Source organism: Miscanthus floridulus, chromosome 17 (assembly GCF_019320115.1).
Source record: "Miscanthus floridulus cultivar M001 chromosome 17, ASM1932011v1, whole genome shotgun sequence".
Lineage (NCBI taxonomy): Eukaryota > Viridiplantae > Streptophyta > Magnoliopsida > Poales > Poaceae > Miscanthus > Miscanthus floridulus.
The window spans coordinates 62,452,086-62,458,922 of NC_089596.1; the positions used below are offsets into that span (position 1 = coordinate 62,452,086).

At 42.1% G+C, this 6,837-nt stretch overlaps 1 pseudogene; it reads right to left on the bottom strand.

The window, feature by feature from the left end:
- Nucleotides 1-1,548: 1,548 nt before the first annotated feature.
- Nucleotides 1,549-4,123, bottom strand: LOC136517994 (RAN GTPase-activating protein 2-like; annotated as a pseudogene).
- Between the last annotated feature and the right edge of the window lie 2,714 nt (nt 4,124-6,837).

Sequence of the window (6,837 nt, forward strand, 5' to 3'; positions counted from 1 at the left end):
TATGCATCTGATTGTCGAATCTACAAATACTTTTACTGTCTTACAAGGGTGAATACTAAAAACCAAAGGCTTTACCTATACATAAACAACGTCGCAAACTTTATTTTAGTCCTCACAGTTGAACTAAGGTCCCATAAGAAGCCTTGGAACTCCTGTGCCAGAGGAATCTGCAATCCTTTTACTATCTTATTACAAGGGTGAATAATAAAACCAAAGATTTGTAATTAGGAGTAAAATAATGACTTCTGGCTCTCTAAAGATGCAAGACAATCCACAGGTTCCTCACGTAGTTCTCACTAGGAATGAAAACGGTACGGATATTTTCCGACCGTATGTTTCGAATACGTTTAGAGGGGTTGAGATCTGTCCGTATCCGAGTCCGGATATCCGACATCCGATACCGTATCCGTATCCAAATACTTAAATCGCATATTTATGATGTCGATATCCAATCGTATCCTATCCGACATAGTTGACACTATCTGTATTAAAATCCGAATCCGGACAGAAATATGAAAACAAATATAATATCGGTGATATCCGTCCGTATCCGATCCGTTTTCATCCCTAGTTCTCACAGCTGAACTAAGGTTCGATAGGCAGTCTTGAACTCCTATGCCAAACAGCACGGGACAAACCTCATGCAACCCTAATGCCCCATTAACAAAGACACATCCTGGAGTTGGCACATTTTTCATGATTTCAACTCAAACCCACAAAAAAGGATCAAATTGTGATTTTTTTTAGCGGTTTCAACTGAAACTCCCCACAAAAAGGGTTAAATAGTAACACTGATTCTTGCACATTTTCTGTATAGAGTATTTTTCAACCGTCAGCATTACCTCAGAAAAATTATAAAAGAAACTATAGATGGGTCTGTGCAAAGTGGTTTCCTAAATCGGTAAAAATGTACCAACCAGTTTTCCATTCCTTAGTAATGCATGAACCTTGCAATAAACCGAAATATAACTAATTCCAACATGGTCAAAGATTGACTATCAGATATACTATACTACAAATCATTGTTCGTTTGGTCGTAAACGATCATAAATTTCCAGCCAGAACAGTATTTCTCTCACACCAAATCATCCAGCAGTAATAATCCACGATCGTATACGATCGTATCAGCACCAGCCGAACAGGCTGCATCTCAATACAGATAGTCCAGACTCCAGACATGACAGCTGTAGTATCTTGCATTTCTCACCAATATTAAGTTGTGCAAGAGGACCCCATATCAAACAATAGATGCATTCTTGGGAAGAAAAAACCCAACATATCCTATGGTGACACCAAATCCAGATATCTGAGCACCAGACTAACTGGAGAAGCCAAAGTAGTGACATAGTTCCATACTTCACTTGGTGATTACCAGACAAACCCTTTGATAAAAGCAAATGCATTGTGCCACAACACAACAGCACAAGCTGCTACCTAGCTTGCTGCTGCCAACTTATCATCCAGCATCACTAGCTCCCTAAAGTACAACAAAAATTCACCCTTGCTTGTTTAACTATCAGAATTCAATATGAACAGCCATGCTATTGAGGGCATTCATTTACTTCACAATAACACAACATCCTGCAAGATCGATATCAACAACCAAAGATTGATGAAAATGAACTGGAAAGCCACTGGAGGCGCTAGAGATACTAATTGCTCTAGACCTCTAGCGAAAATATCCATCAAAGGTGAAAGTACCATATTCCCTACCTAGAAACACCATGCTGCAATAGCACTTCGGCATCCTGGTTGCAATAACCAACGACTAGTACATCAAGGCGGTGGGCCTATCAATTTGCGTCGGTAATTAAAACCACATAATTCATCCGTTACTTGTGGCGACACCAACATATGCACCAGCCATACATGCCACAATACCACAGATCCCAAATAAACCAACAAAGCACCCAAAAACATAATAGCAAACAAGTTGGAGCAACTAAGTAATAAATAGGATCCATGAAATAAGTTCAGCCCACTTTCAAGGGACAGCTTCACCTGACCCTTCCAACACTGATACCAAAGTTCCCACGGAAGCTACACTAATGAACCGCGAGTCTAGATCACCAGGCCACTTGGCTCAGTTCAAAATAATGAAGCCACCGTGCATTCTTTATAATTAAAAGTTTAGCATAGATGGTGGACATCCAGATGATTATTGGAGTTGGAGTAGCTAAAGCTATTTAACCTAAGGATGGTCAATCATTCTGCTCAACCTTAACACTCTGCAGCTTCGAATCAAGCTCGTCCTCACTGTCCTCGGCATCCTCATCCTCTTCCTCATCGTCACCATCATCAGGCTCTCCGTCAGGATTGTTCTCATCTAGTGAGCCCAGCACATCCAGGGATTTCTTACCAGCCTTTAGAATTTCCTTCACCTCATCAATCCCTTCATCGGAGATGAAATTTCCATTGATGTTCAGTTGCACAAAAGCTGGTTTATTTGTGACTGCCCGCGCAAAGCACCGAGCTCCAACCCTCTGCAGCATGTTTGTGCTCACGTCAAGTTCCTTGAGATCTGTGTGGCCATCTTCCAATGATTTTGCAATAATCACAGCACCATCATCCTTCAGTTCATTTTCAGCCAAGGTCAGCTTCTTGAGTGAGGCTATCTCCAACAACACCACCTAAAATACAAAACTCATTCGTACTTTGGGTAGCGCTACAGGCAAAAGGTTGAATACATATTCGGCATTTTCTCCAACAACAAGACCCAAAAGAGAATCCTTTATGCAAATGGGTTTCCAGGAGAGAGGATACCCATATTTGGGTTGTGTCTCTCAGGCAACCTAAAATAGTTCTCCCGTATAGGTACTCTGTTGGAAGCTGATTTTGGGTCTCTCACTATCCATTTTGGGTTTGGGTCTCCTTATTGGAGACAGTCTGACTGCATTGCTGCTAGGCATTCTGCCAAAGCTGGGGCTGCTTTGGCATTTATTTCATTTCCAGCAATTTAAAGGACCTCTAGCTGTGGTGCAGACTGTTTGAGGGCAACGGCAATTGCTTTCGTACCCTTGTTCTCAAGATTAAGATCACTGAGATAAAGCTCAACAAGATCAGGAAGCTTCAGAAGGGTTTTGCTGAGAGCTAACCCTGCATCAACACCAAATAAGTTGTCCCTAAGATCAAGTTTCTTCAGACGAGTGCATGTACCTAGTGCCTCAGACAATGCCACTCCACCATCAGATCCTATCCTTGTTGCTGAGCACCTGAAACTCTCCACATTTGGAGAACGCTTAACCATCTCAGCAATATACATAACACCTTCATCTCCAGTCATATTGTTGTGGAAGTGAAGAATCTTAAGGTTCTCAGTTTAAGGAATAAGCTCAGATAGAGCTTTTGCAGCTTCCTCTGATATGCCATCATTCATCACATAGAGTTCTTCCAGGGATTCCTGTGATTTCAGGAGCTCACTTAATGCCCTGACACCCTTCTCACCTAAAGCATTGTCAGAGATATTCAGATATCTCAGTACAGAACCCTCTAATGCTTTGGAGAATATGCGCACCACGTCAAGAGCTTCATCCTCAGGCCTTCCCGCGACAAAATCTGAGATATCTGCCTCTGTGAGCTGATTTTTGACTGATTCGAGAATTGGCCCAGCAACATTGGCAGCATCAATACCAAAGCTCCTATTGCTAAAGCAAATTCTTTTATACGAATTTCCTGGTGTGGTAAGTGGACTCAGCAGTTCCTTTGCTTCATCTGCCTCAATAAAAGCACGTTTGCCACCAGATATATCTAGTACAGTATCAGCAGGCGCAAGAGGTGTATCAGCTACAGGTGCCTCCTGTTCTGCAGAAGTCCTTGGACCTTTTTTCAGGACTACCAACATCATCTTACTCGTTTCCCTTGCATATAACTGGACAGCAGAACTCCCATCACCATCAGGCTCCCTTTTGAAATGCTCATCAGCCAAGGCAAAGCAAAGTTCTTCAATCCTTTTTGCATTCTCATGAGCCTCTTACTTGCCCAAAAGACTATATTTGCGAGAGAAAATAGACTCTGTGGACAGGTTCTTTGTTATCCTCTCAACAAGCATGATACGTGTGCTTTTACTTGGTGGCCACAACTTTATGGAGAATGTCCTGGGTTGAAAATATTGCGTTAGATCCATGACAAGCTTGAACTTAACACAGCAACCTATAATAGTAGAACACGATGTATTAGCCTTGCTTTGATAAAATAAGATATTGTAGTAGCAAAAAACACAATAAACCAACAATATGAACCAATTAGATTGTATTTCCGGGTCTCTTCAAGGAACCAAACATTAGTACAGTAGTAACAAAAAAAAAGTATTACCGACGACTAAAGTTTTTACCACTAAAATACCAACATTTATTTACACTATCAGAACCATGTATAGGTCGTACTGGGCTCCGGCCCCTCCTTGTCACTATGAAAAAACTGAAGACCTGGTGTGCTGTTTTTTACTTTGTCCTAACATGTAAGTGTTTTCAGATGACTCCAGTTCAATTAGATGTCCATCTAATCCAACCAATATATAGTCCACCTAGTTTTCCTGGAGCCTTCAACGGCTTGCAAGCATCAATAGCCCACAGTTCAGTTGAATCAGCGCTCTTTGGCCGCCCGCTCTGCGCCTCCACTGTGTAGGTTCATTTATCTTTCCTTGTTCCATTTATTTTTGCTTGCATACTCTTTAATCCATGACCCGAATAGCACATATGCTAGATGGGGCTATTTGAGTGGTAACTGAGATAAGTTGTGGCACTTTTTATTATTGTATTTTGAGATGCTTTGCTAATCACCTAATTGTTAACACATATAATTTGCAACTGCATAGTTTCACATTTGGGAAGTTGGCCCCTGCTAAGTTTTCCCTCACGCTCCGCCAATGTTGATTCACTGAACAAAGATATAGCCATATAGGCTGAGAGGCATTTCACAAGTGATTTGATTATAACCTTCTGTATGTAGGAAACCAATAAATCATTTACTCTGACTAGCATGCATAGGATTTGGCAAGTTCAAATAGAAAAAAGAACCTCTTGTGCTATTATGCATCACGGATTTATGGCGCTTAATTTGCTAATCTAGATATTTGGCATACATTTCCTGAAACATCAATAAACTACACTAACAAATAAGTTCTTAATTTGCTAATCTAGATATCTATAAACCTCTTTAAACGTGAGCACATCTCCGCTGTAGATCAACAGTATCCCACCCGTCATCCTCACCCAGATCCCTATAGATCTACAATTTATCCACCCCATCCGTTCGATCCTGCCCCCAATCCATCGGATGCCTGCCACACCTTCGTCCAAGCGTCCGCCCCTTCCTGCTTGCCCCCGCAGGCCCAATTGTTATGTCATCCCCCGTCAACAGCAATGGACAAAAAAATCCTCATCCACGCCCCGGACGACCAGAGCTCTCGACCTTCTTCCTCACCGTCGTCTCCATAACTTGCTTCCTCGCTGTGCGGGCTTCGCTTCAGCTCGCATCGCCCTGCGGGCTCCGCCGCACCGGCGCCACCTTTCCGCACCTCGGCACAACCACAAGCACGGCACGGCCTCCCAGCAGCGCCGCCCTGCCTGCGGCCATCTCCCTCACGCACCCCCACAGCAGCAACGCCCTCGCCTCCGCCTTCTCCCTCGCACGGCAGCTGCAACAGCGCCGTCCGCCTGGAGCCTGAACATGAGTCTCGCCCTCACACGTCCCCGCTGCGCAGCAACGCCTGCGGGCATGGCCCTCTCCCTCACACGGCAGCTGAACTAGCGCCATCCCTTTGGAGCCTCAACACGAGGTATGCTCTGTCTTTTCGCTTTTTTTTTGTTCTTTTCCAAACATATGCACATGTGGATCCAGTATATATGCAGTTACATATCAGTAGCAATTATATAGTCTTCTAGATTTTCATTTTAAAATTGTGTTTCCCTTCTTGCCCAGTATTGTATTATGTAGTTGAATATTCTATCTTATTTATAAGAGATTAATTATTATACTACAACAACAACAACAAAGCCTGTCAGTCCCAAACAAGTTGGGGTAGGCTAGAGTTGAAACCCACCAAGAGCCCCTAGTCACGGTTCAGGCACTTCAATAGCTGCTTTCCAAGCACTCCTGTTCAAGAAGGGATTGTCTTATGTAGTTGAATATTCTATCTTATTTATAAGAGATTAATTATTATCCTATTAGTTTTCTAGGTTATCCTAATGGGGTAATTTTTCCATACGGTTGATTCCTTGCAAGAACGAGATGCTTACACACACAAAAAAATAGAAATCAGTATCATACAGTACAAATACAAATACTATGTTGTTCTGTTTACTGAAACCATGTTGATATTTTCCTCAATGCAGGAATTTTTGAATTCCTGATGGTAAAGAGGAGACCAGGTTTGTTAATTTGGTTTTCATTTTTGGTCATGCACTCCTTTGTCTAAGAATGCCTATGCTTCACTCTTTCCACATCCTCATAATTACATCAGTATGCTGCAAATAGACATTTATTGGTTTTGAAAATACCACCCTAGATGTAAACCCACTGCCTGAAATTTTTTAGGAGACACACAATCGATGTACCCAAATTGGCCAGGTATTCTCACTACCCCCAGTTTTCTTTATCATCAATCACCTCTTATTGTTTATTCTCTAATGCACGTCTTCCTGTTTCAAGTTTACTCTATAGTGTCTGCTATCTTCATGTAAGAATTGCAGGACTGTTTTAACCTTAGAACCATCCATCTTCATGGATGCTGCCCGCTAGGTTTCCTCATATATGGTTTGTGCAAGGGAATTAATGAATCTTAGTTTACAAATAATTAAGACTGCTCTCCATGTTTTGCTTTGCTAGGTTACTCTGCTC